Source organism: Protopterus annectens, chromosome 7.part0 (genome assembly GCF_019279795.1).
Source record: "Protopterus annectens isolate FY-2018-M chromosome 7.part0, PAN1.0, whole genome shotgun sequence".
NCBI classification, from domain to species: domain Eukaryota; kingdom Metazoa; phylum Chordata; order Ceratodontiformes; family Protopteridae; genus Protopterus; species Protopterus annectens.
In genome coordinates this window covers 838379358-838406937 of record NC_056739.1, presented here as the reverse complement: position 1 = coordinate 838406937, position 27580 = coordinate 838379358, and positions in this window count along the sequence as shown.

The following is a 27580-nucleotide window of genomic DNA, read 5'->3' as shown; positions in this document are numbered from 1 at the left end:
CACGTGATATTACTTTCACCTTCACACTATGGCATTATCTCTTGCTCAATACAAGAGTCGGATAAGTATGTAAAATACTGAAACAGAACTATTTACTGTACTGTTATTTTCAGCCTCACAGTATGTTACTGACTCTTACTTTAGAGTTTATAAAGGAATTTTTCTAAGTAGGTAAAGTACTGAAACAGAGGCTGGGATTCTTAAGCAAGTACTGTGTAGCTGTGCATGGCCTGTGTGTGAAGGCATCATTGAACAGGGCAAAAAATGCTTATTATACATGAACATCCTGTACATGGTACTCATCCCTACTCATCTCCTCTATGATAATCAGGAGCAAGAGGACAGAGCAAGTCATGCTAACAGTGCAGGTCTTGATGTATACAGCACAGCAATGAGAACATTCAATAGTAACCATGCATCTAAGCAGTTTTCCTAACTGAAGTGCCAAGACAATGCATGGCTAGGTCATGTACACACCAAAGGACTGCTTGAGCTAGTATTCAGGGCTTCAAGCCAGTAATGCATAACTAGATCATGTACAGTCTATGGGACTGTCTGTGCCAATATACAGAAATTCATGCCAGTAAGTACTACAAAGTGTAGAGTTCTGGTGAACTAGCAGTATATGAACATTGTCTAAAAAGTGGCTAAAACCACATGGCCACAATTGTCATTGCTGTAGTGGGGAGGAAAGGGGTGCACTGGACACTATGAAAGAGGAAACAGCAAGTAGAAGGGAAACACACAAGGAGAACAAATAGGATAGTAGTAGGAAAGGGGGTATGAAAGTAATTTTTTGTGGAGCTAGAACCCCTTTTATTTCCATGAAGAGAAAATGAATAAGGAGTATGGCATGCAATGGAAGACAGAGAATGGAAACAGGGTGTAGGACAGTGTGCAGGGCAAACAAAGAAACCTGAAGTACCCTTTGGTAAAATGGGTGGTTTGTCAGATGTAAGAATGGGGAAACAAAGATCAGACATATAGATATGGAGTGTGGAAAATGGTGATTGGGAGGTTTGAGCCATGCACAAGTTATGGGGCAAGCCATATTAGAAGGGAGGGGGTCACACCAGTTAGGGGATAGGGTGGCATTCTGGCCACAAATGATTATAAGTGTGGATCAGAGGACTAGCTACACAGGGCCAGTTCCCAGCTGATAATCCCATGTGGCAGTGTCAAACGGTGCCTGACCTTTGTGGCACAGTGCTCAGACCCTGTCCCTCTTGCAAATCTGCAATTTGCTGCAGAAGGGCTTTTATCTGGTCAAAAAATCGACTAAACTAATACTTGACTGCATCCTTCACCACAGCCTCAAAAATCTGCTGTAATTGTTGTTAATCAACAGGTGGTGGGACATGGGTGTCCACCTGAGTATTCTTCCCTCTCCAGTGAGCTTCCCACACCAGATTCCCCTTGAGAACAACAGAGGGAGATGATGTTGAATGTGCATAGCATTGTCATTCTTCCCCCAGAACAGGTGGATCTTCAGAGTCAAGACACAACCAGAAACATGCCGTAAGTGTGATGTAATTAATACACACTGAACTCTTAGCCAGGAATGATACATACCACAGCTTGCAACCAGCAACTTCTGCTTCCTATGACACTCATCTTACTTAAATGTATCGTTTCACAATCTGAAAGATGAAGTGCACACATTATTTAGTACCCCTTTCAGAAATATTTATTTATTCTAAAGATGAAACAAAGGCAAAACAAAATGTCACACTTACAGTACATGTCTGGGCACTGTCTTGTTTCTTAATGCTAAAGACTTTGATGACAGCATCACTCTGACTTATCAAAACACTGCAGGCATTGCTCATCATACACCTTGATACCTATTGCCTTTGTAAGCATGAAGCTCAGGTTAAGTAAGGCATCCTTTTTTGAAGGGTTCATTGTATGGACCCAGAAGCTGCTGGCTGAAGTGGGTGTGAAAGAGGTAAAGAAATATATTTGTGTTCTTTACACACTGTTCAGCAGTCCTGTATGTGTGAGTGATATTAGCTGAATTTGCTATATTGGATGCCAGACACAAAATTGCATAACATGAATATGCACAACCATGAATCTCAGTTTGTGCAAGCATTTGCTGCTCTAATGTGAAGTGCACGTTCATGCATCTATCTCCTGCACCCACTTAGGAATTTGAGAATGTGATACAACTCGTTAAGGTGCTGTTGCATGAGATTGGAACCAAGTGATTCAGAGTCATTCATGAGAGGTCATCTTAACTTGTGATGTAGTTCACAAAATGGGTTTACATTTGTGGAATTTGGCTTGGCAACATTATTTGTGCTGCTAGTATTTTGCAGATTTTGTAGTGCTATGCTTAGTGTTGTGAGACTTTTCATAGCTATTAATAGAAGTGTTTTGCTGGCAAAATGTATATTTTCCATTCAAACTACTGCTCTGGTATTAGGGGCACAACAGACTAGTATGCATGTTTCCTATCTGTATGTGCATTTGTAATACACTGGTTTACTGTGCTTTGGCTGTTTGACTTTATGCTTAAGTGATCACAACAGTAGTTGAAAGTAGTAATCAGCTGGTTGACACCTACACAAGGACTGCCAACATCCTGGATCTGGTGCTTACCCATATGGGGGACCACTGTAGCACACCCACTGTGGGGTCTTCTCTGGTGACATCTGACCACAAATCAGTCTCATTCGAAGTAACTATTACACCTGCCACCCCCCCCCCCAGCAGCAACTAAACTAAAAAACTTCTCCAAAGCAGATTATAACCTCTTACAGGATGGTATAAATAGCTTCACTGCACCTCCCCCACATGAAACTGGCAACTATGCTGAGTTCTACACTGATGCCTTATACAAACACCTGTATAAATGCATTGATTTGCCTGTACCTGATAGGACCAAAACAAACTTCTCAAGGAAGAGCAAACCTGTCTGGCGGACTACTGCCATAACAGGCTTTACAATAAGAGGAAGAAATTGCTGTCTAAGAGTAAGAGGGCGCAAACCCTAAACTGAAAACACTTCCTCCTCAGCTTAAACAAGCAAATAAGACTTCTTGTGAAGTCCTCCAAAGCAATCTATGAATCCAAATTAGCTTCATTAACTAAGGACAACCACAAGGTGTTTTTAAGTTACATCCGTAACCTAAAAGGAAAGGCCTAGATTTGTGCCGAACTGGTAGTTAATGATACCACATATACTTTGCCTGTGGACATAGCTAACCTGTTGGTTGACAGGTTCTGTGAAAACTTCACTCCCCTTTCCCCACCACACGTACCCCTTGACATCCCTACCACCTGTCCCCTACCTTGTATCTCTAAAGGGCAGGTCGTAAATGCCCTCTCTAAGGCCAGAAGCATCTATGGGACCTGATAACATCCCAGATTGCATCCTACATGGTCTCCAACAAAAATTAGCAACAACATTGGGTACTGTTTTCAGTCATAGTCTAATTAACGGCTTCATCCCAGCTGAATGGAAAACAGCCACTGTTATTCCCTTGCACAAAAGTGGTGCTTCCACTGACACTGGAAACTAAAGATCTATTATCCTGACTAGCCTTATCTGCAAGGCCATGGAGCGAATCATCATGGGCCTTATCACTAAAGATATAGGTAATCTCCAAACACTTGACCCTACTCAGTTTGGATTTGTCAAAGGGAGATCATGCCTGCTAAACCTCGTGGATTTCTTTGAGACAGTCACCAAGGCCCTGGAAAAGGGGAAATCTGTGCATACAGCCTACCTAGACCTAGCCATGGCTTTTGACACTATCCCCCACTCAGGCATCATTGACAAACTCACCCAGCAAGGTGTCAATCCTTATATTGTTTAACAGTGTCGCTAACTGGCTCACTGATAAAACACATACAGTCAAAATACGGGAATCCACATCCAGCAGCAGACCTGTAACCAGCATTGTTCCAAAGGGATCAGTCCTGTGACCTCTACTGTTTGGAATCTATTTCTTTGAAGTACACGCAAAAACTAAAGGTCTGTGGTTGACAAAGTTTGCTGATGACTGCAAACTGAGAGCAGTCATAGAATCTCCAAATGATGTCAACATCCTACAAGAGAGTCTTGCACAAAGAAATGACTGGTGCCAAAGTCATGGCCTTAAATGCAATGCAAAAAAATATATTATCATCCCTTTCAGTAACAGCGATGTTCCTGCTAACTACCATATCAATGGCAACACACTAAGTATGCACTCAGTGGTGAGAGGCCTGGGCACATAAGTTAACAGCAAACTTACCTTTGATCACCATGTCTCCGCAGTGGTAAGAAGGGCATTCTGTATTGCTCATCTCATAAGTAAGGGCATTGCCTCCAGAAAAAAAGAAGTTAAAACCTCCCTGTACTCTTCCCTCATCAGGCCAATAATTGAGTACAGTGCCCCTTTTTGGTATGAACCTTTCCAAGAACTTGGAGAAATTGGAGAGAGCACAAAGGTTCCTCGCAAGGAAAATTCAAGGTCTTCAGCACCTGTCCTATGTGGATCATCTGAAATCACTGTCAGTTTATTCTGTTTCATACAGACTACTCAGAGGCAATCTCTGCCTTGCATATAAGACAATCTATTACTCTGCTTTATTGGAAATGCTGCATATCTGCAAGTCAAATGGAACACGGGTTACTCACTCTAAAGACCTTAACCTGGTATGTGACATTAATAGAACCTGCTGGAGGGACAGATTTGTCTCCCAGAGGTTACCATACCTCTGGAACAGGCTCCCACTTCATGCCAAACAGAACACCTCATTGGCCCTCTTCAAATGCAATCTGGATGATTGAATGGTTAACTGTAAATCACCCCGGGGGTTCCATCTGTGTCCCTCTTGGACAGGGACAATAGGTGCTGATCATGGAAATAAGGATAGAACTTGGCTAGGCCTGTAAGAGTCCTAGGGCCATTAGCCTAGTAACTTCCTATGATCCTATGAAATACAGGGACCCACAATGTTGAGACTGAATTATCAAAAATCCAGACTTATATTTAGTAAGCCCAAGATCGCCATTTCTCAGAATATTCCCTTTTCTCTGAGGTATGATGATCTCAGATTTGGTATATATAAGTTTAGTAAATACATTTGGGGTGTATATGGGGCTTACTCCCATACATTGGGGTGCAGGGGGGCTTGCCCTCTTGAAAAAAAAAAACAAGTTAAAATGATGAGGGATATTCATTATTTATTTTCTCTTCTCCTGAATTACTGATCTTTTTTTTAAGTGTGTCGGGACATGGCATTGTAAGTCTTGATATTTTACTGGGGTGCTGTTAAAAGCTGTTGGGGTTACTGAGCCCTGAACAGGCAACCGATCCAAACAAAAAATACTAGCACTGTGCAAATCAAAATGTATTCAGACCAGGGATGTAAACTGGTTTCAGTGCTTCCACATTTTTTAGTAGAATCACGGTACCATAAAAGAACATATATTGCCTGCATACTATAACTATACTGTTTGCAGGACTTACATAAGGTACAGGTCCAGTTTCAGTACTTGTACATATATTATTAACAGTACATATTCTTTTTTTTCAGCATGTACAGACAAGATTCAGCATGTCTGCAGGACACGACAGACAGAGAATGACTAAATTCAGTGATACTGAATAAGACATTCTGATACAGGCACTGAAGGTACATGGCCTTTGGATGACAAGTAGACAGCGTGGAGATCATTAATGGAACAGGCATTGTAGCCTGTTCTGAAGGACATAAATGCAGTTGGTGGACACAACCATACAATGAGTCAGATTCACTGTTGCTTGATGTGCTTAGCTGTGCCAAGAAGAAGGCATAGAAGACAGCATGGGAGAGAACTACCACAGATAGTTGGCTGCCAAAGTTAACAGGACTGACAGACAAGAAAGAACTGAAACAGGAATCATCCCTGGCTGGGTGTAGATGTTGTTTCTGGACTGACTAATCACAGCTATGTCTCTCAGATGACAGACCGACTTAATAGTACATAGCAATGGTTTGCATATGCAGTTGTTATAGTAACTGGTATACTCTAACAAAAGTAGGCATGCTGCACATTTCATGGACACATCAGGTGTATAGCAAGTTGTCATTATGGAGAAGGTAAGGTTGTATAAGAAGGAACTGGCGGCATATAGAACCCTGTCCTGTAGATCACAAAGGCACCCTTGTAGCATATTATAAGCTGTTTCCATTGGTGTTTTGGCTATAATGAATTCATAGGAGGAAGCAGTGATGTGCAGATTGTAGATGTTGTCAAGGCTGTTTAAAGAACCTTGATGATAATCAGATACCTGGAGTCAAAGGGCTTAGTGATACTAGTGCCCGTCCCACTTCAAGGTGTGTATATATGACTGAAGGTAATGTGGCCCAAGTGGATGGACTGGTTGATGCATACCATCTCCTGTGTGGCAGAACTTCTTGTAACTCAGGAATTTAGAAGTGCTTCAGCTGTGGCTAAAACTCCATATTCACAGGTGCACACTGTTTCCTCTTTGAGCACACCCACCATAGGTCAACAACACTAGGGTACCAATATAATGAGACATCACAGTTGTACTGTAAGGTGAGGTGGCATGGGGGTATTAATCATCAGATATGTAGGCATGTGATCCAGGGACAATCTGCTGTCATACAATTGCTAAAAGAGTGGAAAGATGCATTATGTTTCTTTGTGGACAGGAGGTGGCAGAAAATATGCTGATTTGAGGCCTCCCACTCTTAGAATCCCTGGCTGGTTTATCCTGAAATATTTTTTAGGCATTTTCTTGCCCTTCTCTGATGGCCTAAATTCCCTGCAAGATGGAAGTAGGCTTAGTCAGATAGCTTCTCTGACACCTAGGGGCAGAAGTGAGACATATTTGTCTGAAATCCTGCATAATTTTAACATGTTCGTGCAAAGCTTTAAACAAGTTGTCCACTTCAGGGTGAAATAACAGGCCCCTATTTAGAGGGAATCCAGGAGCTTAGCTTCCATATCCTCAGGTAAGGACTGTGAATGAAGCCATGCATACCTTCTAATGGCAGATTCAGCAGCAGCTGCTCTAGAAGAAGATTCCACTGCATCATAACCGCACTTAATGCTACACTTGTCTACCTGAGAAGCCTGAGCCACCATAGACATAGCTTTTTGCTCAATGTCAGGCACTTCTAGACAAGACTGAATTTTATTCAAATCAGTTACAACAGAGAACAAATATTTAGTCATTTGAATATTGTAATTCACAGCTCTGAAAGCCAATCTGGACGAGGTGTATAACTTTTTTTTATATCTGTACACTGCCTTACTATCTTTGTCTGAGGGAAGGGAATTAACAGCAGGTAAAAGTTTAGATGGCTTGTTAGTAGAAATAAAAAATGTAGCAGGATCTACCAAAGGATATTTATATTATATAACCACTTAAAGTCTTCAGGCATGTTATAAAACCCATAATTTATTTTAGGGGCTGGAGGTTGAGAATCAGGTGCAGTGGAAGTGGATGCAAATATATCCAGAAAAGCCTCCAATACAGGAGGGACAGGTGCAGGCACAGGGGTGCCCACCTCTAGCAAACTGTAATATCTTTTTTGTACATTAGATAGTTGTCTGAATTCCCACTCAAAATGCTGCATCATCTTAGTTATGGTTTCCCCTCAGAAATTTTCTTCTACAGGAGAATAGGTATATGTAGAAGGTTATCTGCCTGTAATCAATCTATTATGAGTAGAGATGTCTAGGTGATTCCTGTCACTATGGAAAAATAGAATAGATGGTGTACAGTACTTGCAGGTGGGGGAATTGTTTGGTTTGATGACCCCTGAGTTGGTCTGGAGCCTTTCTTCTTTTCTCGATTCCTGCTTAGGCAGTCGTTCCTAGGCTCAAAGATCTTGTCCGATTAAATCTAAGGGACAGATCGAGTCTTCCAAAAAAAAGAAAAAAAGATCCCCACCGTTCTCGGTCCCTTTAAAATATTTATTGGCAAATAAGCCAATAAAGATTGGCAAATGAACCATAGTAATCAGATTTAATGAATTAATTCCATGATGAAAGAACACTTTCCAGTCACTGTCACTCAGCCATTACATAGCTCATTCAGTTCCTGCTTCTTTTAAACCTCATTCCTCCTCTGCATTTTTTCCTATGTAATTTGCTCCTACACTTTTCTAAAGATCCAAATTCCACTTGTTTTTTTTTTTGTGTTACTATCTTCTCTACTTCTAGTAAAGTTGGTTTAGACTTTGATTTCCATTTTCTAGTAATTGCTTTTTTTGGCAGCCATCATAATTAGACTCAACAAGGCCTTACCACGTCTAGGCAATTCTGATTCTGTATCATAGCTCAGAAAAATCATTTCCCTATATATGACAAGTTGCTCACCCACTATCTCTGACAGAGCAGTCCGCAGGGAATCTTTAAAGTCTGCCAAATGATTTCACTCCCAGAAAATATGTTCCCAGTTACCTCTTTCTTCCTCATCACACCTACAACATTTGCAGTCTACCTGAGGAAAAATTCTTTGGAGTCTATTTTGGGTATGAAAATACCTAGTAAACACTTCCAAGCAAAGATCCAAAATCATCTAGCCTTTTTGCATACCTCAGATTATGACATTGTCTCTTACTTCAGTTTTTATAAAGAAATTTTGCTAAGTATGGAAAGCAGCAAAAGAGAACCATCAATTTTCCTGGAATTCAGAAAGGAGTTTCTGTTTTTCATATAAGGAGACCTAAGTGCAATGACATTTAATTTATACCTAGTTACATTACCGCTTCTCTGGGAAACACAGAAAGTTTAACAAAAAAAGAAGTTATGTACTCACCATAACATTCCATCTGAGTAGTTCTACTTCATTTGTCTTAAACCTTGTGGGTATCGGATCCGTATCGGATCCGAGCCAGCAACTTTACAAGCATCTGTTCTGAGCCCCAAGCTCCTCCCCTACCCATAATACACCACCACTACCTTCCAACCCTCAGATCGAGTTTGCTGCACCCTACACTGAACAACCTGATCCCAAAAACACCTTACACACACAAAAAAACCCAGGGGGAAGGAGGTAGGGATGGTTGAAGACAAATGAAGTAGAACTACTCAGATGGAACATTACGGTGAGTACATAACTTCTTTATCTGAAGTAGTTTACTTCATTTGATCTTCAACCTGTGGGACAGAGTCCCCAGCTACTAAATACCTGGGTGGCCCTCATGGAAGGATATTCCGGAGCACCACAAAACCAAAGGATGCTCTCCTTCAAGAAATCAAATCCAATTTATAGTGAGAAATAAAAGTATGAGATAAAGACCAAGTAGCCACAGAACAAATGTCGTCTAAGGATACTCTCGACCAAAAAGCCCCAGAAATAGACATGGACCTAGTCGAGTGAGCTTTAACCTGACCCGGAGGAGATAGACCTTTATCCTTGTAGATCTGAAGGATACATAGGGAGATCCACCTGGCAAAGGTCACCTTGGAAATAGGTTTACCCAAAAAAGGTTTAGAAAATGACGCAAACAACTGGTCAGATTTACGAAAAGTTTTGGTCCTGTGTAAATAGAAACGTAACTGTCTATGAACATCCAACAAATATAACTTGTATTCAGTTTTGTTTGTAAAATATGGAAAGGAAACAGGTAAATTGATAGTTTGATTGATATTAACCTACGATGCTACTTTTGGGAGAAAAGAAGGATTGGTGCGAAGAGAAACCCTGCCCTTGTGGAAAATCATGTATGGAACCTTGACAGACAATGCCTGAAGTTCTGAAACCCTCCTAGCAGAGGTGGTAGCCACTAAAAAGGCTATCTTCCAAGACAAAAACGTGGTTGCTGCATGTTTAAATGGAGGAGCAACCAATGCTTAAAGTACCATAGTAAGGTCCCACATAGGAATGGAATCTTTGACCGGAGGACATAATTGGAAGTTACCTTTAATAAAGGCTTTGCACAATCTAGAAGAGGCTAACGAATCAGAGTTATCACCCACATGAAAATGAGAAATGGCTAGCCCCTTGTTGAAAAATATTTGCCAAGAAGTCAAGGATGGCCAGAATGGGAGCCGTGAAAGGATCTAAACTCCTTTGAGAAGCCCAAAAGGAAAAACGCTTCCATTTGCTGCAATAATTCTTCCTGGTGGATGACTTATGAGTTGCCACCAGAATATACCTGACCGAAGAAGACAATCCGGGAGTCCTAGCAATTAAGGGAACTGGAGCAGCCAAGCTGTGAGCTTCAGACTGTCCAGATTCGGATGAGGGACCCTTGAGGGGTGCAAAATGAGATCCTGAATGGGATCCAAGATCCAAGGAGGAGATAGAAGATGAGACCAAAGGCAGGGAAACCATACCTGGTGAGGCCAAAACGTGGCAATGAGGATCACTTTGTCCCCCAGTCAACAAGCCTTCTGTAGGAACTTCGGAATGAGGGGTACAGGAGGATAAGCATAAAGAAGACCAGGAGGCCAAACATGGACTAGAGCATCTCTGGGGACTCCCCCCAGTGGGGGGTTCAGAGCAAAGAACTCGCTCCATTTCACGTTGGAAGGAGATGCGAAGAGATTGCAGCAAGGCCAACCCCACTCTAGAAAGATCTGCTCTGCTACTGAAGGATGCAGACACCACTCATAAAGCATCCGGATAGTCCAGCTTAGTTTATCCACTAGAATGTTGGACCACCCCGGAATATGCATTGCTACCAGAAATCGACCAGTGGAGATCGCCCATTCCCAAACTCTCACGCCCTCGCGACAAAGGGAGTAAGATCTGGTCCTTCCCTATTTGTTGATATACCAGACCACTGACATGTTGTCTGACTGGAATGCACTGGTTCCCAGAGGTAGAAAGGCACGAAGGGCCTGAAATGCTAAAAGGACCGCCCTCATCTCCAGAACATTGACATGCAAACTGGTCTTGATCGGAGACCACATGCCTTGGCTGTCCTTCCCGAACAATGCCCCCCAACCCTAGCTGGGAGGCATCTGTGGTCACTGTGGCTTGGGCAGGGGCTAGAACAAAAGGTCATCCCTCCAAGATTTCCGAAGACTGCATCCACCATAGAAGGGATGACCTGCAGACTCTGCTGATGTGTATTGGGTGTGACAATGGAAGATCCAACAAAGACCATTGCACCTTTAGAGTCCATTGTAGTACTCGCATATGTAATCGAGCACATGGAAGAAGTGTTATCGTCACTGCCATAGAACCTAGGGCCCTTAAGAGCCCATTGTAGTACTCATATATGTAATCGAGCACATGGAAGAAGTGTTATCGTCACTGCCATAGAACCTAGGGCCCTTAAGACCGACTCTGCTGAGGGAAGGTGAGATCAGTAAATGAAGGCGACATGCATCCTTAAATTTCGAACTATCAGGAAAACTTTTGTCTGTAATGTGTCTATCCATGCTCCTATGTATTCTATCACCTGGACAGGGTTCAGAAGAGATTTGGCTGTGTTGATTGTAATCCCTAGATAGTGTGCATGCAGTAGTAAATAGTCTCTGGTCCGACAAAGTAGATGCTTGGTGGGAGCAGTAAGGAGCCAATCGACCAGGTAAGGGTAGACCTGAATCCCCTGAAACTTCAGGTGAGCCGCTGCTACCACCATCACTTTGGTGAACACCCTGGGGGCTGTGGCGAGACCAAAGGGTAGGGCTCGAAAATGATAATGATTGGCTCCTAGCCAGAAGCGGGGAAACCTCCTGGAACTTCTGTGCATCTTTACATGATAGTAGGTGTCCTGGAGGTCAAATGAGCACATCCAGTTGCTCTCTTGCAGGTACAGCATGATGGACTGTAAAGTGACCATCCAGAACTTCTCTCTGGCAATTGACAGGTTCAGAGTAGACAGGTCCAGAATGGGCCTTAAGTCCCCCATCTTTTTTGGCACCAAAAACAACTTGGAGTAGATGCCCAATCCGGACTAATCTGGGGGGACTGGTTCGATGGCTCTTTTCTTTAGCAGCTTGGAAACCTCTAGCGTTGCTGCCTCCCTTTGTGTGGATGGAACATCTGGGAGGTGTTTGTAAGGTGAAGGGAGAACCACAAATGGGATTGAACAGCCTCTGGAAATTATCTGAATCACCCAATGGTCTGATGACATAGACTCCTATGCCACCAGGTGGAATGACAGGTGACCCCCGACTGCCTCCAGAGCAAAGCAGTCGGGCAACCCCTCAGTGTTGCTGTGTGGGCCTGTCCGAGAACGATTCTCGAAACCCAAAATTTCTCAGACCCTCTCTGCCTCAGGGCTGGCATCTATCCTGTCCCCCTCTGCCTCTAGGGGAAGAAGGGCCCTGAGTGTCCTGGGAATACTGAGACTTCCAGAACCACATCTTCTTTTGCCCTCACTGATTCCAGGAAAAGGACTGTTGAGGGTTCAAAAAGCGGATTCCAATGTAAGACAGTGTCTTCTCGTCTTTCTCAGTCTGGACCAAGTGTCACGGACAGTCTTACCAAAGAGGGAAGATCTATCATACGGGGCATTCGCAAAGGACGCCTTGAAGGATTCTATGAACTGACACAATCAGAGCCAAGTGTTACACCTCATGGACCCGCCTGACCCAGCCGCTCCTTCAGTCGCATGTGAGAGGAGTCGCATAGACATATTTGAAACCACTGTCAAGGTAGCCATACTAGAGGAGAATGTAGCCCTGTCCTCCTGCGACATGGACTTTGGGGGAGACTCAGCCAGCTCCTTAACCAGGTTGTGCTGTAGTCGAGTAACATGGGCCAGATAGTTCAGCACCCTGATAGAAAAGGTCGCTGCTGCATAAACCCGCTTCCCTAGGTGATCCATCATCCTAGACTCACTGTCAGGAGGATGGACCGAGGAATTCTCCTGGGCTAGTTCCCTCTTGGTGGCGGCTGCTACCACCATAGTGTCTACAGGGGACTCTTTATTTCAAGCCGGTCTGTCTGCAGGGGGGCTCAATATTTTGTCCGGGTGTTTAGGGATTGGTTCCACAGTGTCCGGTTCTTTCTAAGCCCATGAGGTGACTAAGTCCACTAATGGATCCATGGGAGGGGACACCCAGGAAGTAGATGGGCCCATTCCAAAAGCCTCCAGGAACACAGATTCATCCAAGGAAGGTTTTGGGGTGGACTAACCTCCCCACTGGAGCAAGGAGACATCCTCGGGAGGTAATCTGAGGGAACCTTCCCCATCATCCAAATCAGTGTCCTCAGTGAGGGACTCCGGGGAGGAGTCCAAGTGCCTTCTCTTGCACGTATGCTTGCGAGGAACCTCTCCAATTGGGATTTCCGGAGGGAGCTCGCAAACCACTTGTTCCTCAAGGGAAACTGCCTGGGGATCCTTGTGCATGGGCTGTCCCTGTGGTAAAATGATGGGATTCACATACAAAGCAGAAGGAGTCGGGGCGGAGTCTGAAGATATAGTCAGGGGCCTTGATCCATTGGAGAGAACCCTTTCCACAACAAAGAACACCGTGGGAGAGCGAGCTTCCTGGGACACCATTAAGGGAACTGCTTTCCCCGGATTTGACACAGGAATAGGAGCTGGGCCCGAAGTAGATAGAGCTCCGAGGAGGGGGCTGTGACCCGACAAAGTCAGAGCCGACGGAAACAGCTCCACCCCCTCAGATCTGACACCCAGGCTCTGGCTTCGAGAGCCACTTGGATCCGAACTAGTCAGATCCAACATGCTCCAGGCAGCTGCCGGCATCGAGGAAACAGTACCATCATCGCTGACCCCCTGACTAGGGGACTCTCAGATCTATGTACTCCAAAACTGGGGGCCGGATCAGAGAAGGAGATATAGGTGTAAAGAAGGGAAGTGAGCTCCTCCCTCCAGAGGGAGAGGGGTCCGGAAAGACTCCCATCTGAATTTGTGTGTGAATAAATCTCTGCCTCATTTTATCCATGTCAACTTCAGTGAGACTGTGGGTGGACTGTGATGAAGCCATGGACTCCGATCTGGCAGGTCCAAGAACAGAGGCTCTAGAAGGTGGTCTGGGCTCCTCCGGCTCTGGAGAAAATCAAAGAGATCGGAGCCGAGGAGAGTCATGGTGCCTAGACTGAATTTTGGTTGGAGGCCCAGTCAGATCTATGCTCTCTCTCCTTCTCTCTGCCTTTTCTATGCTCCACTTCCACAGGCTTAGAGGCAGGAGGATGAGTCCCAGCCTGGGAGGGAGGAGAAGCAAGGACAGGAGTAGAAGGAGAGGCGGCACAGCCACACTGTGACCAAAGCAGAAGAGGAGCACGCCCTTCATAACTAGTTTCACCCTACGATCCTTAAGGGAGCGCAGGTTAAAACCCGCTCAAATACTGCAGTCAGAAGATAAATGGGCCGCACCCGAACAAGGCACACAAAGAGTGTGGCCATCAGCAGGTGACAATCTGTGGCCACACTCAATGCATCTTTTAAACACCTGTTTAGGGAGATCAGCCACTTCTTATTTTTTTCTTTACCTCACTAAACAAGAAAAACTTTTGAGAGACACACTCCACTCACCACACACTCAGACAAGCACACAGAAGTCTCAGGGGGGAGGAGGAAGTTTAACTACTACAAACTAGCTAAAACTTAGACAATACCTACACTCGACGCACCAGTGAAGGGGAGGAAGGCAGGAAACCTATGCTATCAGCACACACACACAAAAAACACTAATAACTTTTGAAAAAGACCTACTCACAACTTGGAGCTCAAGAATCACAATGCATTGTAAGCCACGGGAAACAAGATCTGAGGGTTGAAAGGTAGTGGTGGTGTATTATGGGCAGGGGAAGGAGCTTGGTGCAGAAGCTTGTGAAGTTGCCGGCTCGGAACCGATACGGATCCGATATTCACAGGTTGAAGATCAAATGAAGTAAACTACTTTAGATCAGCTGATTAAGCTGCTTAGTACTTCACAAGTGCAAACTCCTTTCTGAATTATAGTGGTTCTCACATACTTCATTTTTAATAAGAGAGTTTTGCTAAATGGACCATCTGGTTTGATTTTCAAAAGGCACTGCTGTGATTTTCATGCTCAGACATGGTGCAAAGAGAACAATCATTAACCTCTAAAGAGGGTTAGTGATATTATTTATTAATTTATCATTTGTTTACCAGTGATATTCCTATTACGACAGTAGAAGATTTTGTCTATATAAATCTAATCTCTTTTTTACATCTTTATTGAATTATAACTTAAAACATAGGCAAACAAACATTTATATAAAAGAAAACAAACCATATTCATATATTCCTAGTTGCAAACATGCACCACATATATCCTGGGATTCAATAACACCTTCACTAAGTATACACTAAATGTACAACATTCTGAGTGAACAGATGATGCAGGCATAAATCACACCTTCTTCCTCCTAATTTTAGTTTCCCTACCTATTTTTCTTGCATCTTTAAATATTGAGAGGGATTCATAAAGGTTACCACAAAGTGTAGACTACATGTACATTTAATATGTCACATGTTATCTTGTCTTAAAGGAACAGATACTCAAAAAAGTTAACATAGTTAAATGCAACAATATTTAGAAGGAATACTTCCATCCAAATATACAATTAATGATCAGAATGTCCATGCAAATAAGTAAAAAATATGCATATACCCTGATACATTCTAAAAAATAAAAGGAGCATTGTGCTTGATCCTATATCATTCTACAATCATTAAAAAACTGTTGCTACATTCATTAAAAACCCTGAACATTCTCTCTCCTCATGGTGTTAAAAACATTAAAATCCTTAGATATACAGCAAGTTTTATCGCGTTTCAATATCTAGCATCTCTACTAAGATAGTGATGTGTCGAATGCAACTTTGCATATATCAGGTTAAAAAACTAATATAGCGAGAACTCTGTACTAAAAATGTAAATGCACCTTTACCACAAAACAACATAGCGAATATAATGTATTTCGCGATGTGCCTCATCAAGGAGTCAGACCTCATTATATCGGTAAAAGGATGTTGTCCAAGATTAAAAAATTCCACAAATAGGAACCTCTTAGATTCCACGTAAAACAAACTGTTTACAAGTTGTAAAGTGCCGTGTGCTATAGGAACTCTGAATGCAATTGAGTACAACATAACTTCATGCGCTATGGTAACTCAACGTGCGGTGAGCACGTTCTAAGCATCTAAGTACTGAACAACAGAAACAATGTTTAAATTTCTAAGAAAAAAAGTGAGCCTATATTCGTGCTGTCCTGTGCCTAAAATAGACAGTATTTGTAAGCACGATTATGCCCTAGAAGCATATATTGATCACAAAGTGTCACTATTTAAAACAATGGAACGTGTACATATTAATAAGTACACTTATTAAAGTGTTCGCTGAACATGGCAGAGATGGCATTAACTAATACAAAATAAAAAGATAAAAACAGATAAATAGTGGAATGCTAGGCGTAACACATAAAAATTGACACAATAAAGCTTGAAATTAGCACAAAGCACACATATAATAATACCTAAGTATAAAACTCCATAGATGATAGGGTCCCTAACTAGTAAAAAAACAACTACTTCTATGTACATAGTTGGTGCTAAATATAACAACATTCTAAGTTAAAAGGTCAAATGAAAAATGAGAAGAAATAAACAATCCGCAACAATACTAAGCCTGTACCTAATGATAAAACAAAACTATTTATTGATGTATGGGGTACCTAGCTCAGTCGTAAAATAAATTCCAGCTACAGTGAACAAATATATAGACGTATATGCATGCTTGTATATACATGTGTATATATTTACACACATGCATGTGTAAACTATGCCCAATAACCACTAATATATTGAGGTGGTGAAAGGAGGGGATGAAAAACATACTAGTATGTGAGGTATGGGCTCAAGTAAGGCTAAAACAAGAAAGCCGAACATATCCAAAGGTCCATCAGTTCCTGGGATTTGATACTAAGAACACATCTACTTGTGGCTATAAAGCTCAGAACATTAATACTATGAAAATAATTATATTCAGTCTACAAGGACTTATTCTTACACTGATTTACTATAAGAGTGACATCAATACGTAGTTTTAAAATTACCTTACTACTCTATTTAGGTAATAGTAGGTTAAGTCATCTTCGTAGTCTTCTACTTCTTAAAAATGGTTTGAGTTGCACTTTATCATTAAGCCCTGGTGACCTATCAGACCTTAGTCTGATAATCCAACGTGTCTCCTGTTCTAAGGTTTTATTGATTAGATCACCACCTCTAAAACCCACGCTGACTTGTTCAATAACACAAAATTTAAAATTATGATTGGTGCCTGCTGTTGTATTGTGTCTAGCTAGGGCATTGGTCTCAGTACCTATCCTAATGTGGTAAATATGTTCCTAACTCTTTCCTTAAGTGATCTATTGGTTTTGCCAATGTAATAGCTTTTGCAGGTTATACAGGTGGCCATGTATACCACATTCTTACTTTCACAGTTCGTGTTAGTTCTGAAGTTATATGTGCGTAGCGTAATAGGATGCTCAAAAGTGGTATCTTTATTAATGTAGATGCATTGATTACAATGACCACAGGATACTGTGTTTCTATTATTTATTGGTCTACTTTTCCCCGGATGTTTGGGTCTACATAAAATGCTTCTTAAATTCTGATGATTCTTGTAGGTTATACGTGGTGTTGGTCCTACTACCTCATTGACATCCCTATCGGTTCAGTATTCCCCAGTGTCTATCCAGGGTTTTTTTCACCTCCAAGTTCATTTTACTGAAAGTGAAGTTGGTTCTAATTTCAGTTTTTAAAGGCTTCGGACTCTTCATACTACCTTCATGTGCCATAAAGTAAGGTTTAGCAGTACTCGTTCTTAGGCGCTCCACAGTTCTGACCATTTCTAATATTTCATTTTCTTTATAGCCCCTTTCTAGAAATCTATCCTTCATGTCCTCTATTCCTTTCTCATAGAACTCTTGTTGTGAGTTCAACCTTGATACTCTCATGAATTGTCCTTTAAGGACATTTTGGAATACATGTACAGGATGCATACTGTTTCTGTGTAGTATGTTGTTTCTTTGGCAGGCTTTCCTATGAATGGTTGTATTAATAAGGCCATTGGACATCCTGAATACTTCCACATCCAAAAATGATATAGTTTCATCTGAAAAATTCATGGTGAATTTTAAAAAATCCGTAGTGTTATCCAAATAAGAAACGAAATTCTTTAAAGAGGGTTCATCACCCAACCAAATAAGGAAGAGGTCATCTACAAAGCGGCAATACATACCAACAAATTCATTGAAAAGTGGATGGTCATATAACTGAACATCTTCCCACCTAGCCATCACTAGGTTGGCGTAACTATTAGCACAAGATGTGCCCATAGCTACGCCATCTTCTGTAAGAATATGGATTCTTGAAAAGCAAAAGCGTTGTTAGTCAAGACAGTCTCAAGTAACAGAGTTATAAGATCAACTTTTTTATCCGAAAAGTCGGAATGTATCTTCAAATATTCTGTTAACATTCTTATTCCTGTGTCATTAGGAATTACAGTGAATAAACTGACTACGTCTAGTGTCACAAAAAAGTAATGTTGCTGTTCACCTAAAGGTCGAGTTTGAGAGTATAAATCTAAGAGAAACTGTTTGCTATCTTTCAAAATATTCCTATTGTCATTGACTAAAGGTCTTAATACACTTTCAAGTAAATAGATAGGTTCAGTGACCCAACCTTGCCCTGCAACAATGGGTCTGAGTGGTGGATCTCGTTGTTTTATGGACTTTGGGGAGTCCCTGTATAATCGGGATGATGGGGTTGTTCACCTTAAAGTACTCATAGAGTTGTTGAGTTATGTCCAGAGACATAACTAAGTCATCAAGGTATTATAAACACTGAACACCATATCTATTAAATTGTCCTTAGTTAGTATGGAGTAAGTATTGCTGTCATTTAACATTTGAAACATTTTGTTAGTGTAGTATATATCATCCATAAATATCGCGGTGCTACCTTTATCAGCTGGTCTTATTATTATAGAGCTATCATCTTTGAGTGAATACAATGCTTGTCTCTGCTTATAGTTTAAATTGCGTCCATGTCTTGAAGGTGTTATCTCCTGATAGCATTTGTATATGTCATCTTCCACTACATTGCCAAACACTTCAATTGTTGGGTGAAGTTGAGGCACGTAAGTGCTGTTAGGACGGTGCTTATTCTTAACTGAATTGTCATCAAACTGTCCAAACTCTAGCCTTAGTTGTAAATTACGAATGAACAATTTGGTTTCTATAATAGTGTCCACTAAGTCACTATTCTTAGTGGGAATAAAACTTAGTCCTTTATTTAGGACTTGTTTCTCATACTCATTTAAAACCCTGTGTTACGCCTAGCATTCCACTATTTATCTGTTTTTATCTTTTTATTTTGTATTAGTTAATGCCATCTCTGCCATGTTCAGCGAACACTTTAATAAGTGTACTTATTAATATGTACACGTTCCATTGTTTTAAATAGTGACACTTTGTGATCAATATATGCTTCTAGGGCATAATCGTGCTTACAAATACTGTCTATTTTAGGCACAGGACAGCACGAATATAGGCTCACTTTTTTTCTTAGAAATTTAAACATTGTTTCTGTTGTTCAGTACTTAGATGCTTAGAACGTGCTCACCGCGTTGAGTTACCATAGCGCATGAAGTTATGTTGTACTCAATTGCATTCAGAGTTCCTATAGCACACGGCACTTTACAACTTGTAAACAGTTTGTTTTACGTGGAATCTAAGAGGTTCCTATTTGTGGAATTTTTTAATCTTGGACAACATCCTTTTACCCGATATAATGAGGTCTGACTCCTTGATGAGGCACATCGCGAAATACATTATATTCGCTATGTTGTTTTGTGGTAAAGGTGCATTTACATTTTTAGTACAGAGTTCTCGCTATATTAGTTTTTAACCTGATATATGCAAAGTTGCATTCGACACATCACTATCTTAGTAGAGATGCTAGATATTGAAACGCGATAAAACTTGCTGTATATCTAAGGATTTTAATGTTTTTAACACCATGAGGAGGGAGAATGTTCAGGGTTTTTAATGAATGTAGCAACAGTTTTTTAATGATTGTAGAATGATATAGGATCAAGCACAATGCTCCTTTTATTTTTTAGAATGTATCAGGGTATATGCATATTTTTTACTTATTTGCATGGACATTCTGATCATTAATTGTATATTTGGATGGAAGTATTCCTTCTAAATATTGTTGCATTTAACTATGTTAACTTTTTGAGTATCTGTTCCTTTAAGACAAGATAACATGTGACATATTAATTTGTAATGTCAATAGGAAGCTTAAGGATGGTTTAAAATGATTCAAACAGTTTTATTCATTGTTTTAAGAGTCTGAAGAAGCCTTTGGCAGCTCACTCATTGGAATAAACTTTATTATTTTTTATGAATGCATCTTATTTGAAGTTCCTTTGAATCTCTGCTTTTCGTTTCATTGCCACTGGAGGGTCACACACTTGGATTTGGATTGTTCTCTTTTATGTTTACGTGAGTCTCCTGCCTCAACTGATAGCAGCACTGCATTTGGCTTTTTGAGTTGACATGTACATTTAGTATAATCTTTCTGAGTGACTAGAAGGTACAAAAAATGTGATAAGAATGTTCTTGAATACATATCGTGTACACTTAGTTTACACTCAGCTTTAATGAATCTGGACCATAGTCTTTTGTGTAATCGTCATCAATCCAACATTATATAAATTGATCAGCTCCTGCCTTCCCTTAAACCTCGCTTCTCCTACAAAACATTATTCTGCATGTGTTATTCCCACTGTTTCCATTTTTTCTATGAAATTTACTCCTAACCTTTTCTAAAGATCCCAATTCTAGATCTTTTATATCTGTTACAATATTCACTACATTAAATACAGTTGGTTTAGACTTTGCTTTACATTTTTTCATAATTATTGTGGCAGCTACCAAGCCTTTCTATGACTAAGCAATTCAGATCCTGTATCTCTGCTCAAAAAAAAATTCCTTTGTTACATTCATTTGCTTGCCCAATATTTCTGACAGATTATTCTGTAGGGAGTTTTTAAAGTCTGCTAACATATTATACTCCCAGTTAACTCTTTCTTCCACATCACACCTTCAACATTTTCCATCTACCTGAGGAAAAATTCTTTGGAGTCTGCTTGGGGTATAAAATACCAATACAAACACTTCCAAGTAAAAATCATAAATCTTCTAGACTCTGTTGCATATTTGGAAGACATGTATATGTCCTCTTATTGTTTCCTTGTGAAAAATGGATATTACCCCAGGATATTATTCTACAGAGAACTATTCAAATAGCTTACTAGACTCTTAAATGAATAATTTCAATTCTTCCATTATTGAAATTAAAAGCAGCTAAGACTTGAATTTAGTGGTCATATTTAAACACGACAGCAGATGGCAGACTTTTCCCTTAAACTTTTTAAAGTATAACATGGGTTTTAATAGTTCTTGTACAACTGTTTTTGTATTTACAAACATCTACCAACATAAATTAATGTTTTATGTATCAACAATAAAAGTTTTATAAAGATTTTTTTAAATTCTTAAGTATTTATATTTAGAATATTTAAATAATTCATTATGAGAAGGTTTTAATTTTGATGAAAAGGACAAGTTCATTTACATCTAATTAATTGGAAGGAATGATTGGGTTGCATTAATTATATATGTATAAAAGCTGGATTTTAATGTGAATGTTTTATCTGATGAAGTCCTCAAATGCAAGGATTATATCAAACTCATTTGTCATTGATTAATAAATATAAGAAGGATTCCTTTCTGTCATTTTTTTTGGGTTTTATTTTGTTAGATGAACAAAAGAGTTGCCGTTTTTGTTAGTTTCCTTGTGAATTGCTTATCCAGTCTTTCTTCCCAATCTTTTCTAACATCCTCTGATCGATTCATATTGTTATTGTGCAATATTTTTTATGCCTTACTAATTATCCTTTTTTTAACAGCGGCTTCTGTTCTAAAAACTCTGCCAGAGCAGGCGTTTCACTTAAGATTCCCCTATCCATTTCTCTTTGCCTATACTTTGATATCAATCCCTGATAGGGAAGGCAGTTTCCCCTAAAGGGCCTTTTTTTTCCAAGTCCAAATTGGTTCTTTCCTTTTGGCCCTTTTTCCTATTCTTTCCTTTTCAGTATTTTATCCAAAAACCTTTTTTCCCTTTTTTGTTGCCCCGTTTTTTATTTTTGTTTTTGTATTTTTGGGTTTTTTTTCCCTTAAAATTTTCCCAAAGTGCTAAATTATTTTTTTTTTCCCCTTTTTTTCTAATCCCCTTTCCCAATTTAAACTTTCTTTTTTTTTATTTGGTTTTTCATTACCCTTCCCCAAAATAATTATATTCAGTCTACAAGGACTTATTCTTACACTGATTTACTATAAGAGTGACATCAATCGTAGTTTTAAAATTACCTTACTACTCTATTTAGGTAATAGTAGGTTAAGTCATCTTAAGTAGTCTTCACTTCTTAAAAATGGTTTGAGTTGCACTTTATCATTAAGCCCTGGTGACCTATCAGACCTTAGTCTGATAATCCAACGTGTCTCCTGTTCTAAGGTTTTATTGATTAGATCACCACCTCTAAAACCCACGCTGACTTGTTCAATAACACAAAATTTAAAATTATGATTGGTGCCTGCTGTTGTATTGTGTCTAGCTAGGGCATTGGTCTCAGTACCTATCCTAATGTGGTAAATATGTTCCCTAACTCTTTCCTTAAGTGATCTATTGGTTTTGCCAATGTAATAGCTTTTGCAGGTTATACAGGTGGCCATGTATACCACATTCTTACTTTCACAGTTCGTGTTAGTTCTGAAGTTATATGTGCGTAGCGTAATAGGATGCTCAAAAGTGGTATCTTTATTAATGTAGATGCATTGATTACAATGACCACAGGATACTGTGTTTCTATTATTTATTGGTCTACTTTTCCCCGGATGTTTGGGTCTACATAAAATGCTTCTTAAATTCTGATGATTCTTGTAGGTTATACGTGGTGTTGGTCCTACTACCTCATTGACATCCCTATCGGATTTCAGTATTCCCCAGTGTCTATCCAGGGTTTTTTTCACCTCCAAGTTCATTTTACTGAAAGTGAAGTTGGTTCTAATTTCAGTTTTTAAAGGCTTCGGACTCTTCATACTACCTTCATGTGCCATAAAGTAAGGTTTAGCAGTACTCGTTCTTAGACGCTCCACAGTTCTGACCATTTCTAATATTTCATTTTCTTTATAGCCCCTTTCTAGAAATCTATCCTTCATGTCCTCTATTCCTTTCTCATAGAACTCTTGTTGTGAGTTCAACCTTGATACTCTCATGAATTGTCCTTTAAGGACATTTTGGAATACATGTACAGGATGCATACTGTTTCTGTGTAGTATGTTGTTTCTTTGGCAGGCTTTCCTATGAATGGTTGTATTAATAAGGCCATTGGACATCCTGAATACTTCCACATCCAAAAATGATATAGTTTCATCTGAAAAATTCATGGTGAATTTTAAAAAATCCGTAGTGTTATCCAAATAAGAAACGAAATTCTTTAAAGAGGGTTCATCACCCAACCAAATAAGGAAGAGGTCATCTACAAAACGGCAATACATACCAACAAATTCATTGAAAAGTGGATGGTCATATAACTGAACATCTTCCCACCTAGCCATCACTAGGTTGGCGTAACTATTAGCACAAGATGTGCCCATAGCTACGCCATCTTCTGTAAGAATATGGATTCTTGAAAAGCAAAAAGCGTTGTTAGTCAAGACAGTCTCAAGTAACAGAGTTATAAGATCAACTTTTTATCCGAAAAGTCGGAATGTATCTTCAAATATTCTGTTAACATTCTTATTCCTGTGTCATTAGGAATTACAGTGAATAAACTGACTACGCCTAGTGTCACAAAAAGTAATGTTGCTGTTCACCTAAAGGTCGAGTTTGAGAGTATAAATCTAAGAGAAACTGTTTGCTATCTTTCAAAATATTCCTATTGTCATTGACTAAAGGTCTTAATACACTTTCCAAGTAAATAGATAAAGGGTTCAGTGACCCAACCTTGCCCTGCAACAATGGGTCTGAGTGGTGGATCTCGTTGTTTTATGGACTTTGGGGAGTCCCTGTATAATCGGGATGATGGGGTTGTTCACCTTAAAGTACTCATAGAGTTGTTGAGTTATGTCCAGAGACATAACTAAGTCATCAAGGTATTATAAACACTGAACACCATATCTATTAAATTGTCCTTAGTTAGTATGGAGTAAGTATTGCTGTCATTTAACATTTGAAACATTTTGTTAGTGTAGTATATATCATCCATGATGACCACGGGGCCACCTTTATCAGCTGGTCTTATTATTATAGAGCTATCATCTTTGAGTGAATACAATGCTTGTCTCTGCTTATAGTTTAAATTGCGTCCATGTCTTGAAGGTGTTATCTCCTGATAGCATTTGTATATGTCATCTTCCACTACATTGCCAAACACTTCAATTGTTGGGTGAAGTTGAGGCACGTAAGTGCTGTTAGGACGGTGCTTATTCTTAACTGAATTGTCATCAAACTGTCCAAACTCTAGCCTTAGTTGTAAATTACGAATGAACAATTTGGTTTCTATAATAGTGTCCACTAAGTCACTATTCTTAGTGGGAATAAAACTTAGTCCTTTATTTAGGACTTGTTTCTCATACTCATTTAAAACCCTGTGTTACGCCTAGCATTCCACTATTTATCTGTTTTTATCTTTTTATTTTGTATTAGTTAATGCCATCTCTGCCATGTTCAGCGAACACTTTAATAAGTGTACTTATTAATATGTACACGTTCCATTGTTTTAAATAGTGACACTTTGTGATCAATATATGCTTCTAGGGCATAATCGTGCTTACAAATACTGTCTATTTTAGGCACAGGACAGCACGAATATAGGCTCACTTTTTCTTAGAAATTTAAACATTGTTTCTGTTGTTCAGTACTTAGATGCTTAGAACGTGCTCACCGCACGTTGAGTTACCATAGCGCATGAAGTTATGTTGTACTCAATTGCATTCAGAGTTCCTATAGCACACGGCACTTTACAACTTGTAAACAGTTTGTTTTACGTGGAATCTAAGAGGTTCCTATTTGTGGAATTTTTTAATCTTGGACAACATCCTTTCACCGATATAATGAGGTCTGACTCCTTGATGAGGCACATCGAAATACATTATATTCGCTATGTTGTTTTGTGGTAAAGGTGCATTTACATTTTTAGTACAGAGTTCTCGCTATATTAGTTTTTTAACCTGATATATGCAAAGTTGCATTCGACACATCACTATCTTAGTAGAGATGCTAGATATTGAAACGCGATAAAACTTGCTGTATATCTAAGGATTTTAATGTTTTTAACACCATGAGGAGGGAGAATGTTCAGGGTTTTTAATGAATGTAGCAACAGTTTTTTAATGATTGTAGAATGATATAGGATCAAGCACAATGCTCCTTTTATTTTTTAGAATGTATCAGGGTATATGCATATTTTTTACTTATTTGCATGGACATTCTGATCATTAATTGTATATTTGGATGGAAGTATTCCTTCTAAATATTGTTGCATTTAACTATGTTAACTTTTTGAGTATCTGTTCCTTTAAGACAAGATAACATGTGACATATTAATTTGTAATGTCCAATAGGAAGCTTAAGGATGGTTTAAAAATGATTCAAACAGTTTTATTCATTGTTTTAAGAGTCTGAAGAAGCCTTTGGCAAGCTCACTCATTGGAATAAACTTTATTATTTTTATGAATGCATCTTATTTGAAGTTCCTTTGAATCTCTGCTTTTCGTTTCATTGCCACTGGAGGGTCACACACTTGGATTTGGATTGTTCTCTTTTATGTTTACGTGAGTCTCCTGCCTCAACTGATAGCAGCACTGCATTTGGCTTTTTGAGTTGACATGTACATTTAGTATAATCTTTCTGAGTGACTAGAAGGTAGAAAAAATGTTATAAGAATGTTTTTGAATACATATCATGTACACTTAGTTTACACTTAGCTTTAATGAATCTGGACCATAGTCTTTTGTGTAATCGTCATCAATCCAACATTATATAAATTGATCAGCTCCTGCCTTCCCTTAAACCTTGCTTCTCCTACAAAACATTATTCTGAATGTGTTATTCCCACGGTTTCCATTTTTTCTATGAAATTTACTCCTAACCTTTTCTAAAGATCCCAATTCTAGATCTTTTATATCTGTTACAATATTCACTACTTTAAATACAGTTGGTTTAGACTTTGCTTTACATTTTTTCATAATTATTTGTGGCAGCTACCAAGCCTTTCTATGACTAAGCAATTCAGATCCTGTATCTCAGCTCAAAAAAAAAATCCTTTGTTACATTCATTTGCTTGCCCAATATTTCTGACAGATTATTCTGTAGGGAGTTTTTAAAGTCTGCTAACATATTACACTCCCAGTTAACTCTTTCTTCCACATCACACCTTCAACATTTTCCATCTACCTGAGGAAAAATTCTTTGGAGTCTGCTTGGGGTATAAAATACCAATGCAAACACTTCCAAGTAAAAACCATAAATCTTCTAGACTCTGTTGCATATTTGGAAGACATGTATATGTCCTCTTATTGTTTCCTTGTGAATTGCTTATCTAGTCTTTCTTCCCAATCTTTTCTAACTTCCTCTGATCAATTCATATTGTTATTGTGCAATATTTTTTATGCCTTACTAATTATCCTTTTTTTAACAGCGGCTTCTGTTCTAAAAACTCTGCCAGAGCAGGTGTTTCACTTAGGATTCCCCTATCCATTTCTCTTTTCCTATATTTTGATATCAATCTGTGATAGGGAAGGCAGTCTCTAGCCTGCAGTCCAAATGTCTTCTTGGCCTCTTCCCATTCTATTACTGTTCCCTGTCTAGTTATTTGCTATCAATACCTTGGTTGCTTTGCCAGTTTTCAACAGTAAATCCCAGCCCTGTCTTGCCTATTCTCTGTATTCCTTATTGCAGTCATCTTTATCGGCAAAATCCTATTTCTCCATTCTCATGTTGCCTTAGTTCTTTCAATAGTTTTTGCTACTTTATGAATATATTTGTGTGGCTTTTGTTATTTTCCTTAAGGATCTGTGCCCAAAGTCCCAGTCTCAACTTATTTCTTTTATTTCCCCCGCTTCATCATCATCCTTATCCATTTTGAATTATAGCTTTCTTTTTGTGTTATGTACGAGTCTTAACTATGTAGCTCTAAAATAGCCCTTCAAATCAGGTAATCCTAAGCCACCTAGTTCATTTGGAAGGATCAACTTACACCCTTCAATTCACAACATATATAACTAAAGGGACCAAAACATTTTCACTGTTTGTATCTTGCTATCCAAATCCAAAAATAAGGGCTTACAGATTCCAAGTTTTTGTTTTACCTTTTGTTTAGTCTCTCCCCGCATATCCTTAGCTGCTATAACAGAATCCTTTTTAGTCCATGCACTTAAATACTTTATTTTATCAATGGGTATTGCTGAACAAATTCATATCTGGGTACATAGTTTACAGCTATAGCCTTTGTTGTATGTTAATTAATTTTATATCCTGAAAAGACTTGAAACTGTCTCAAAATGTTCCATAACACTTAGATGTCCTTTTCTGGT